Here is a 12,033-nt window from a genome sequence, read left to right on the forward strand (position 1 = left end):
ATAATGGCACTATAACAAAAGTCAGGGATCTCCTACTTTATAAGGATGAATATCTGAAGTTAGATGTTTCTTTTAGCTAGTGAAGTCTTTTTAACAGGACTAGTCAAAATGTTGCCATGCAGGCGGAGCTAAACAGATATAAATAAAAAGGAATGCTCTAGAAACTGCAATTTGTAGTGGATTAGACCTTCAGAGCCGGTCACGTTCAGTTGCCACTTTGCAAATAAGTGTTTTCAAGTCTTTCTTTTTTTATGTTTCGCTGTACAACAACACAATCTGTTCTTTCTGAGACACCGTGGGGTCTCTTTACACTGGCTCCACTCACATCATGTTCCAAGAACAGAAGACTTGGGGGATGGCTCTCATCTCAGTGTGGTCTCTAAATCTTACAATCTATTTCCATTCATGGCCAGAAAACCCCAGCTGCTTATATTTCCAGCTGCAACTGGATATGTTGCATTGCTTTTGGGTAACAAACATCAGACTGGCCTGACAGGCCCTGGTTACTCTACAACCCAACTGGGGCAGAGACATTAAGAAAAAGGAAGAGGTTGCTAAGAGCTTTAGACATTTGGTTTAGTGTCCCGTAAATAAGAACATCGTCTGTCAACACAGTGGCACGGTGCAATGAGCTGTGGTGTGCCAATGTTTAGCAATATTCAGAATATGGATATAAAAACATCTGTAGCCATCATCAGGCATCTGTGCAGAGAGAAACAAATGAACAGTGGAGTAATAATAGTTCCAGTGGTATCAAGGGCAGAAACCACATCAGCTACTCTTAAAAATCAAATCCCTTTTTCCCTAAGATTTTTTTCCTCTTTCCACTTGTAAAGTACTTCTGGTCATGGAAACAAAGTTGGCCACAGCAGAGTAAACAGGTGGAAGACCTAGTGTCAAATATTGAGTATATTAAGTCTCTGCCCCAGTTGGGTTGCAAACAACTAAGGTACCTTCACCTAATTATCCTCAAAGTACAGAATACAGGAAGTTTTCTAACAATGCCAAATCATTGACAATTACCCCTAGTTTCACCAAAATCAAATACTACAGGTCCTTGAACTGAAAAGATCACATCAGCCATTTGTTCATGTTAAATATTATTCATAGTTCCCCTAAAAGTGGCATTAGGAAAATAGGCTTCCTCATTGGAGGAGACATCATTGTTGAGGCTATTGCTTAACAAGTCACAAAAAGGGGTTTTATACCAACATTTCCAGGAATTAGTATTACCTGAAATTTAATTCAAATTAAATTTCCATTTAAAAAGAATTCTGATAATCTGCGTGGTTTGCATTTCCACCACACTGCAAAGTTCCAGAGAATTTACTCTGATCAGGCTGATACCTCTTGTTTGTAGCTGTCGGACCCACTTTGGGTGTTATGGTCTTTCACTTTCTTATAATCTGGTTTTAGTTTCTTTAACTTTTCGCAAATTTGTTTCTGTATATGCCCTACATTTAGTTCTCCAGCTCATCTGCAATTCTTCTATACACTTTGTGTTTCAATTTGCTTACTTACAGTCGTGCCCAATATCTTCCTCAGTAAATTTGCTCAAAAGCGTCTGGACCTTGTCGTCCATCCGCTTCTCATTGCTCTGTTTTCCAAATTTAGGCGGTGGGCCTAGGCTGCTATCAGCTTTAGTTTTTGAAAATAATGATCCCCAATGAGGGAGGACCTGGATCTTTTATATTTTAAAGCTTGTTTTTTTTTCTTGATCAGATTTTGTTTGTTGGCACTCGTAATTCTTGCATATTTTTCCACAATCATACGTTAAAGTTCATTAAATTTACCAGCAAACACTGCAGCTTACCAAGTTAATTGAACCAATGTCATCCAAAGCTTAAAATCACATGATGTCATTCAGCCAATCAGACGTAGATATGCGAAGACCAGCTGTTGATCTCAAGAATATCAGCTGGTGGAAACGTGGTGGATGCATCTAAAAACCTTTTTCATGAGCTAAAGAAGCAGCTTTTGTTGGTAAGTATTATTGTTTGCCAGCCATCAATAAAACTGTACAAGAAGAAACTACGTATTAAAGTTGCTCAAAAATGCTATCTATGCTATTTATTTGATGCATAACTTTGGTGAAGTTTATTTTGTATAAATACTAGGTCTTGTTAACGCACGCTCGATTAATTGATCAATTAATTACAAATGTGAAGCTCAAGAGATCTGAATCTATATTTCAGCATCTCTGTTTGTTCTTAACAAATTAATATCACATCTTTCGCCAAACCTGCTGTGAAATAACCAAAATTGTTTGAGGTTAAACTTGTGGTCATTTGGCAGCTGGCCAGCATCAGTCGTTAAGAGCTTAGCTACATGTGTTAATATAATTAATGTTACCATTTAGTTTATTTAGTGTATATTACTGGTGTTACCATAATGTAAATAGCCAGACAGAGAGATAGAATGGAAGGGAATTCGGTGAGCATGGGGCTCAGGGGGCAAAATCCAGAAGCATCCAGTGATAGTTATTATATTGAGTCTTTTTACATAATTCTAAGAATTCAATAAGCTTATAAGTTAAAGACAAAGTTTGGTTCAGAAGTTCAATGTACCTAATATAATTGTGCCCTGATGCCAGTTTCCATTTTTTTCCACATTATAACAGCTGATAACAGATTTAAATAGTCTTTCCTTATTAGACTCTTACCCTCTCTTTCAGCCTCTTTCTGAAATAAAGATGCCTTTTCACTTCTCTGGTCTCGTTTTATATTTGTGATGTTAGTGAAGTGGCTGTAGCAGTCTCTGTTGGCTGGAAGTGCAGCAGGTCCCTGAAGTTTAAAGTTAACTTATTTAGAAAGGGACAATTAGCAAAGGTAATTTCCATTTTCAGTCTTTTAGCAGGTCAAAGCCATCCACAAAACAATTATACAATGTAGCATGACAATGACAAACCTCAGATATTAGATTAAATTTCTGCACTGCCTCTTCTGCCACAGTATTCTCACTGGTACCAAGCTCTTTCCACATAAACACAGAATCAATAAATTTCTTCCATCCTGTGTCTGTAAAGGGGTCAGTGGACCTCAAATGTGGAAAATTGGTAATATTATGTGCAACCAGAGATACTTTAACTTTTGAAGCAGACTTCAGTGCAATGATCAGTGACAGTTTGAGGACATGTTACAAAAGACTTAAGTTTTCAAAAGAAGGTATGACAGTAAGGACTGCATTAATTAGGGCAAGAAAAACCCCACATTTGTTATTAGCAGGTTACAAGCCACCCCTCACCCTGAGGCAAGTTTTGAGGTGTGTCATTGGACAATAACTATGACTATGTCATGAATGTCGGGCACCGAGCATAGCTGAGCCCTGGGTTTGCCGGTACCAGCAACTCTGATAAAGTTGCCGATAAACAGAAAATGTGCAAGAGGTGAGGGTGCCAACAATTTTTGTTTCAGCTGATGAAAAATGAAGATGCTGTTAACAAAAAATTAGGTTCTCCCTCGGTGGGGATCGTCCAAATACACAAAATCTTTCTTTGGCCCACTGCCTAATTGTCAAAACACATAGTTAGGTTTGCTGCAGTAAAATAAACATGTTTTCAGCTGCACACTGGTTTATATGCAGAAGTGCAGAACACTGCAATTTTATTTCACCACTCAGAGCTGTTCTACCCCTCAGGACATCCAGGGGAGTCTGAAAAGTCCTAACCTACTTGATGCTTTTTTTCAGGGAAAGTTAGAGGGTGAGGAAAAGTTTTGTACCCAGTTATTGACGTGGAAATTTTTTAAATCATGTGTAAATTAAAAAAGTTCCTTTGGTGGAAAAAGGGCTAAAGTCTGCAAGAGAGTAGGGAGGTATTGTTGGGCAGATTAACTAAGTGCAGCTCTTTTTACCACGGGCCGAAATAAGAAGCGGATTAGCATCAGCATATTTTTTGTCAGTGGCACAAGACTTTGCTCGCTTCTTGGTCAGTTTAGACAAAAATATTACCTCATGGACAACATTTTACAGGTTGCCATGGTTACATGCAGCACAACACATTACAAAAAAATCATCATTTATGTTACGACACCACTTGGTAATGTTTTGAAATCAAAGCCATGGGTTTTAGGACAGAATACATTTTACAAATCAACTGAATGTTGTGACCTTCATTTGCTGGTGTTCTGTCTCTCGACCTCTAGAGGGAGCATCCCCTGAATTATCCTCATTACAATGATTTGGGGACGACATACTACATCTCTTATATCTACATCTAGCCAGTAAAATATATATTAAACAAATCTACTGAACAATTTCATTCCTACATGTATGTTGGAAAGAGTATTTTTTACATTTTTAAGGTACAAAAATTTTAATGTTAGACCTTTTTGCAAACAAAATCATACTGTCACTTACCCTAATTTTATATTCTATTAAGCTCCATCCAGCTCTCTCATTTCATTTTCATCATCATTTCATCATTCTCAGTTTATTTTCCAGCAGGAACTTATTATCCATTATTATTGTTAATAGATACATACTTTACCTACTACTGGCTGAGAAGGGCTGTCATGACCACATACTGTTAATGAAATGACAGAGCAACAATAAGATTATCACATGAAATCAAAACATTTGTTATCATCCTTTCTTTGAGGGACTAACCTGCACCAATCTGAAGAACCATACATTTGCAGACTTTTGCCTCTGGATCTGCTGCTACCACCACATAAAAAAAAAGATATTACAGCATGTTGATGTGGCAGGTCTGGAATCTGGAAGACACATTAAGTAGTGTATCTCAATTACAGTCATATAGTGACCAATAATGCTCTGGTTTGCAGCTTCTCCGTTGTGTGCACAACTCTGACTGCATGTTCTGCATGCTTTGGTGCCTTGTTTGAAATGCACCACCCATATGAGATTCTTACAACAACAGTTTGTGAATGATGTTTATGATGGGATGTTCACTTGCAAGTCCCATCAAACTAGGGACTATCGTGGCTTTTTTGCTACGATAAGATGATCGACATGCCAAAAGCTGGCAGCGGATCCTCTGGCAGATGTAACTTGGCAAGCTTAGCGATGCAAGCTCAACTAAAACTACAACTGTCTTGTTCTTTTGCATGCTTCTACTTGCAAGACATTTTTGGACGCTACAGGTTCATAAAATTTTCATACTTTTTCTGACATGGTGACATGTCAGTCTCTAAAGACTACCAAACTGAACTAAAAGACACCTATGATTCATGGGTAGTGCCAATATTCACTGGTAAGGCAGACATTAGTATGGCATTTAAGGCCAATTTATCTTTTTATGTATGTAGAATAAAATAGAAATTTATTTGTCTTTGCAACAAGTGCAACGAAATTACAAAGCCCTCCAGTAAGTGCAAAGCAAAATAAAAAATAATAGAATAACTGCAACAATCAAAATAAATTAAACAAAATACAATGCATAGTAAATAAGATGAAATAGAGTAAAAATAAGATAAAATAAAATAAAGTAAAACTATACAGAGTATCATGTATAATATTGCAATGTCTTCTCATTTTAAATAAGGCATAGGTGTTAAATGTAGAATAAATACACATGAGGTAGCTTATTAAGGCACCAGAATTATCAAGTGTTCGTTAACCATTTGTTCAGGGTTCTTACTGCTGTCGGGTAAAAACTGTCCCTGAACCGGTTTGTCCTTGCAGTGATTGATCTGTACAGCCAGCCTGACAGTAACAGATCAAACATGTGGTGACCGGGATGAGAGGAATCCTGGATAATTTTGCCAGTCTTCCGGAGGCAGCGGGAACAGTGTAGTTCTTCCAGTGTGAGGAGAGGGCAGTCCATGATCTTTTGGGTCGTGTTCATTTCCCTTTGCAGTGACTTCCTGTAAGCCACCGTGCAGCTGGTGTACCACACACACATGCAGTACACCAAGATGCTCTCCGTAGTGCATCAGTAGAAGGATACCATCTGGGTGATGTCATTCTTCCTGAGCATCTTCAGGATGTGCGGTCTCTGCTAGACCTTTTTCAGTGGCTCAGGGGTGTTCACAGTCCAGGTCAGGTCCTCCTCAATATGGACTCCCAAAAAACAGAAGTTCTCCACCCTCACCACACAGTACCTGCTGATGAATAGTGTCTCCTAAAGTCTATGATTAACTCCTTGGTCTTTGATATATTTTTGAGCAGGTTGTTCTCTCTGCACCACCCAGTCAGCTGCTCCACCTCAGCCCCACAACCCCCCCCAACAGCAACAACAATGGAACGTTTTCCTATTTTCTTGTGTCGCGTCGCAAGCATTGTGTGCATGTCTACATGAACGAGCGCAACATTTCACATGCACGAATGTTGCCTGTCGCTTGGCTGGAGGAGGGCAGCAATTTTCGTCTCAATACACAGGTTCCATAGGAAATGAATAGAGAAGATGTGACGTCGCCTCCTGTGTGTCGAGCCTATTACTGTGTGTGGTTGTCTCTGGAGTCGGATTAACACTCTGGCCCTGCAGCCCCGCTTCTGCTTTCTCTCTCAATGCCACCTTCACTTCCTCTCTGTGGGCATAGTGATCCACGAAGACCCGAGGTTCTAGCAATGTCTGCTGGAATGTTATATGTGTTAAAAAACACATTTTTTTCCTTCTGCTCGACATCCTATCCTATCCGAAAATGTTTGTGTTGGCTGTAGATGTACTTTTTGTTATGATTGGTACTACCGCAAGGGGTCGCTGCTGCAAGGTACTGTTAGACTGATGCAGCAATAGAAGAAGAGTTGTATGTAGAGTGTGTACACTGGGATGGCGACTGGCCACAGTCTATTAAAGTTGAGCGTTAACACAGCAAGCCTCCTCCATCCTTTAAACATGAACACAACATGGTACCAGGAGTGACCCGTGTGAACTAAGGCAAGGCAAGGCAAGGCAGTTTATTTATATAGCACATTTCATGTACAGGACAATTCAAAGTGCTTTACATAAAACAAAGATATTACAGATATTTAGAATAGTGAAAGGCATCAACACATAATCAACACATAATCACAATAAAATAATAAATTACATTAAAATGATTAAAAGCAAGATTAGTTAAAAAAAAGTTACCGTGCAGATTTCATGCATAGGCACATGAAAAAAGAAATGTTTTTAACCTGGATTTAAAAATGTCTACATTTGGGGAAAGTTTAATCTCCACTGGCAGTTTGTTCCATTTGTTTGCAGCATAACAGCTAAATGCTGCTTCTCCATGTTTAGTCTGGACTCTGGTCTGGACTAGTTGACCAGAGTCTTTGGACCTAAGAGCTCTGCTAGGTTTATATTCTCTGAACATATCACAGATGTATTCTGGGCCTAAACCATTCTGGGATTTGTAAACAAGCAGAAGGGTTTTAAAATCTATTCTGTGACTGACTGGAAGCCAGTGTAAAGATTTCAAAACTGGTGTGATGTGTTCAGATCTCTTAGTCCTGGTTAAAACTCTAGCAGCAGCGTTCTGGATGAGCTGCAGATGTTTAATGCTCTTTTTTAGGAAGTCCTGTTAAAAGACCATTACAGTAATCCAGTCTACTGGAGATGAACGCATGGATGAGTTTCTCTTGGTCTTTCTGGGAGACTAAACTTTTAATTCTGTTGATGTTTCTGAGCTGGTAAAAAGCTGTCTTAGTGACAGCTTTGATGTGGCTGCTGAAAGTCAGATCTGAGTCTATCAACACTCCCAGGTTACGAACTTGGTTGGTGATTTTAAAAGCCCGAGTCTCCAGGTGTTTGCCAATGCTGTCCCTCTTCTCTTTGCTACCAAACAGAATAATCTCAGTTTTGTCTTCATTTAATTGTAGAAAATTTTCCCTCATCCAGGTGTTTATTTGCTCCAGACACTGACACATTAAGTCTATTGGACTGCAGTCATCTGGTGACAGAGACACATAAAGTTGTGTATCATCTGCATAACTTTGATAACTAATGCTGTAGTTTTGTAATATTTTACCCAAAGGGAGCATATACAAGTTGAACAGAAGAGGTCCAAGGACTGACCCCTGGGGGACTCCACAAGTCATGGCCACTCGCTCGGATTCATAGCTGCCGATCGTAACAAAATAACTCCGGCCTTCTAAATAGGACCTGAACCAGTTAAGGACCGCTCCAGAAAGTCCAACCCAGTTTTCCAGCCTGTGCAACAGGATTCTGTGATCTACAGTATCAAACGCAGCACTGAGATCCAACAGAACCAGGACTGATACTTGACCAGAATCGGTATTCAACCTAATGTCATTTAACACTTTGACCAGAGCTGTTTCAGTGCTGTGATGAGGTCGGAAGCCGGACTGAAATTTATCAAGATTTCCACTTTCATTTAAAAAGTCATGAAGCTGGTGAAATACAACTTTTTCAATAATCTTGGAAATAAAAGAGAGGTTAGAGACAGGTCTATAGTTGTTCATTATAGAGGCGTCTAGAGTCCTTTTCTTTAGGAGTGGCTTTATAGCAGCGATCTTTAGTGACTTGGGAAAAATGCCTGATGCCAGTGAGCTGTTAACTATCAGTAGGAGATCACTTTCTACTGAGGTAAAAACTGTTTTTAAAAAGTCGGATGGTATCATGTCCAGAGTGCATGTTGTTGATTTCAAATGCCAAACTGTTTCTTGTAGGACTTTTAAATTCACCATTTTAAATTGCGACATGACAGCAGAATTGTTTCCAGGTTTTAGGCACAGACTAATTTTCTTGTTTGACTGTGTGGAATTAATATTTTGCCTTATTGTTTTAATTTTTTGGCTAAAAAAGTTTGCAAATTGGTTGCATTTCTCAGTGGAAAGGAGCTCAGGGCTTATCTGTTTAGGAGGATTAGTAAGTTTTTCAATCATAGCAAACAGAGTGCGAGAATTGTTGACATTCCTGTTAATCATTTCAGATAAATGCAGCTCTCTGGCCTTGCACAGCTCATTGTTATAGTTACGCAGGCTTTGTTTGTACAGCTCATAGTGAATTTGAAGTTTATTTTTCCGCCATTTCCGCTCAGTTTTTCTGCATTCTCTTTTTAGGCTGGTAACCACAGTGGTGTTTCTCCATGGTGTTTTCTGTTTGCTCAAGTTGCTCTTGATTCTTATCGGTGCAACAGCATCCATTACATTCAAGATTTTCAGATTGAAATGATCCAGGAGTCCATCAACGGACTCTGCACTGGTTGTTGGTAACATAGCTATGGCCTCCACAAACTTAGCACTTGTTCTTTCATTAATGTACCTCTTTCTAACGGAGAAGCAGGTTGGTTGAACATTCTGAGTGATCAGTAAATCAAACAAAATACAAAAATGGTCAGACAAGGCCAAGTCAGTGACAGCTACAGAAAAAATTTCCACACCCTTTGAAATAACCAGGTCCAGAATGTGACCTCGAATGTGGGTCGGTTCTTTTACATGTTGCCACAAACCAAACATGTCCAATATGGAACAAAATTCCTTGACATTACCATCCATCATGTTATCTATGTGAATGTTAAAATCCCCAGTTAAGATGAAATGGTTAAAATCAGTAGAGATAACCGACAATAATTCAGAAAATTCATCAATAAAATTTACACAGTGTCCTGGACGTCTGTAGATGATTAGAAATAGGATTTTAGGAATGCCCCTTAAAATAAAACTAAGATATTCAAAAGAAGTAAAATCACCAAATGAAATTTCTTTACACTGGAATGAATCTTTAAATAAGGCAGCTTCTCCTCCCCCTTTCCTCCCGTTTCGACATTTATTCATAAAACTAAAATGAGGGGGTGCTGTTTCATTAAGAACTGTAGCACTTGTGTCTTCTGTTAACCATGTTTCTGTCAGAAAAAGAAAATCTAAACTGTGAGAAATGATGAAGTCATTAACTAACAGTGACTTGTTGGACAGAGATCTAACATTTAGTACAGCTAGTTTTATGAAGTTTACACTAGTCTCTGTTGTATTCTGAGTTATACAAGGTACAGTTAACAGATTAGATCGATTCACCCCACAAACTGACCGTGTTCGATTCCTTATTTTACTAACTAACACAGGAATCCTACTGGGTCCAGGCTTGATCTCAGAACAGCTGTCAGTAGTAGCAAAACTACAGCAAGGACCCTGAACGCATCATGGCATGTTATCTTTGTTGTGAATTCTGCTGCTCTGTGAACCACCTACACTTCCTCCCGTGCCCTGGTCTGCCAGGACAGATGATCTAAGAGGAGGATGAGGAGGGGGAGGGGGGGGAGCCCTGTATTTCTTGGTAGATGGTGGTCGCTGGGGTTCAGACCTGGATAGAGACATCCTTTTAAGACCTTGGGTGATGTGGAGAAGAGGGTCTGGTGAGGGGGGAGAGCTGGGAGTTGATCGCTTCTCTGCTGTGTCCTTCGCTCTTATCTGTACACTCATGTTTGGGTTTGCCGTCCCAACAGCATGACGCAAGTGTGCACCAAGTAATCTGCATCCAGTTAGATGTGGATGCACACCATCAGGTCTGAATCGCTCCTTACAGTTCCAAAAGATATTGAAGTTATCAATGAACTTTATCCCATGGGTGATACATGCGTTTGATAACCATGTGTTCAGGCCAAGAAGTCTACTGAAAAGTTCAATCCCTTTACCCGCTGTAGGAATGGGTCCTGAAATGTAAACATGGTGTGCTCCCAATTGACACAGTCTCTCCAACAGCAGAGAAAAGTCTTTTTTCAGGCTCTCAGAGCCAATTTTCCTCCTCAGAATATCAAAAGACCCTGTGTGGACAATAATCTTCATACCATCTGGATGTGAAGACAGAATGGTCGGCAACATCTCTGTCAGCTCCCTGACTGATGTATCAAAAAGTGTTAGATTTTCCGTCTTTGCCATCCTCACATGCTGTGTTATAGAGTCCCCAATCAGAATTGTGTCTATTTGTTTTTGTGTGGAAGCGCCGATAGCTTCTCTAGTCCTCCTGTTTGTGGAATTTTGGCCTCTCCTCCTGGTCTGGTTAGCCCTGGGCTGAGTTTTAGGGCTATTTCTCGAATTTTGATATTTCCTTGCATTACATTCATCATCATTCATTTTAATATGACTCAACACATCATATTTATTGTGCAGTGAGACTTCAGGTGGTGGAGTGAGTGCTGGAGCTTTAAATTTCCTGCTGGATTTACCTCTGCGACGAACAACATCAGACCAGGTTCTTGCTGGGGTTGATGACTTTGGTCTGGCACCAACAGTGTTCCAGAAGGAGAGATGAGTCTGATGGTCCGGTTTGGGATTTTCCTCAGCTATTCCAATGTCATTTGAACACATCCAGGGAAGTGTATCAGCCAGGTCTGTAGCGGGAGGCTCCACATTCGACATGCCTTCGCGTATGAAGATGTGACTCAATCCATTTGACAACTCAGTAGCATGTACAGAAGCTACTACAGAGTCAATAAATTCTTCATTCACACGAATGTCTTGCAGTGTTTCAATCCTCCTCTCCAACTGTGTTATCCTCAAAGAAAGTTGCTCACACTCAGTGCAGCTCACTGATACTGCAGGGTTAGGAGACATCATTCCACTAGTTCTCCGATGGCAATCAACTAAATTTATCAAAAAATATATTCGTTCCAGTGATTTATAAGTGACCAGGAGTCCTTGTTCCTAAATTTCTTGCCGGTAAAGATAAGAAAAAAGAAGAAAAAAAGAAGAAAAATGCAAGCAGAAAGGAGAGCAAAGCAGGAAGTGTCCGCACGGCAGCAAAGCAGGAAGCAGTGAGTAACTAAGTGAGTAGGATAACCATTGAAGAAGTCAAAATGGACTTGAGGCCGCCGGAAAGCCTGAAACTGACGGGTAACGTCGATGAAAATTGTCGTTCGTTTAAGCAACGGTTCAACTTGTATGTGACAGCAATGGGACTGGAAACCAAGCCGGACACGAGGAAGGTAGCGCTTTTGCTAACCTTTGCAGGGCCACATGCCTTTGAAGTAAATAACACGTTCGTGTTTGACACAGTAGAAGATAAAGACAAAATGGACGCTGTGCTAGCTAAGTTTGATGCTCACTGCACACCAAAGAAGAACGAGACTTTTGAAACATACACGTTTAGATCTCGTATGCAACTTCAAAATGAGACATTTGATGCTTTTGTGA

Source organism: Melanotaenia boesemani, chromosome 1 (genome assembly GCF_017639745.1).
Source record: "Melanotaenia boesemani isolate fMelBoe1 chromosome 1, fMelBoe1.pri, whole genome shotgun sequence".
NCBI lineage: Eukaryota > Metazoa > Chordata > Actinopteri > Atheriniformes > Melanotaeniidae > Melanotaenia > Melanotaenia boesemani.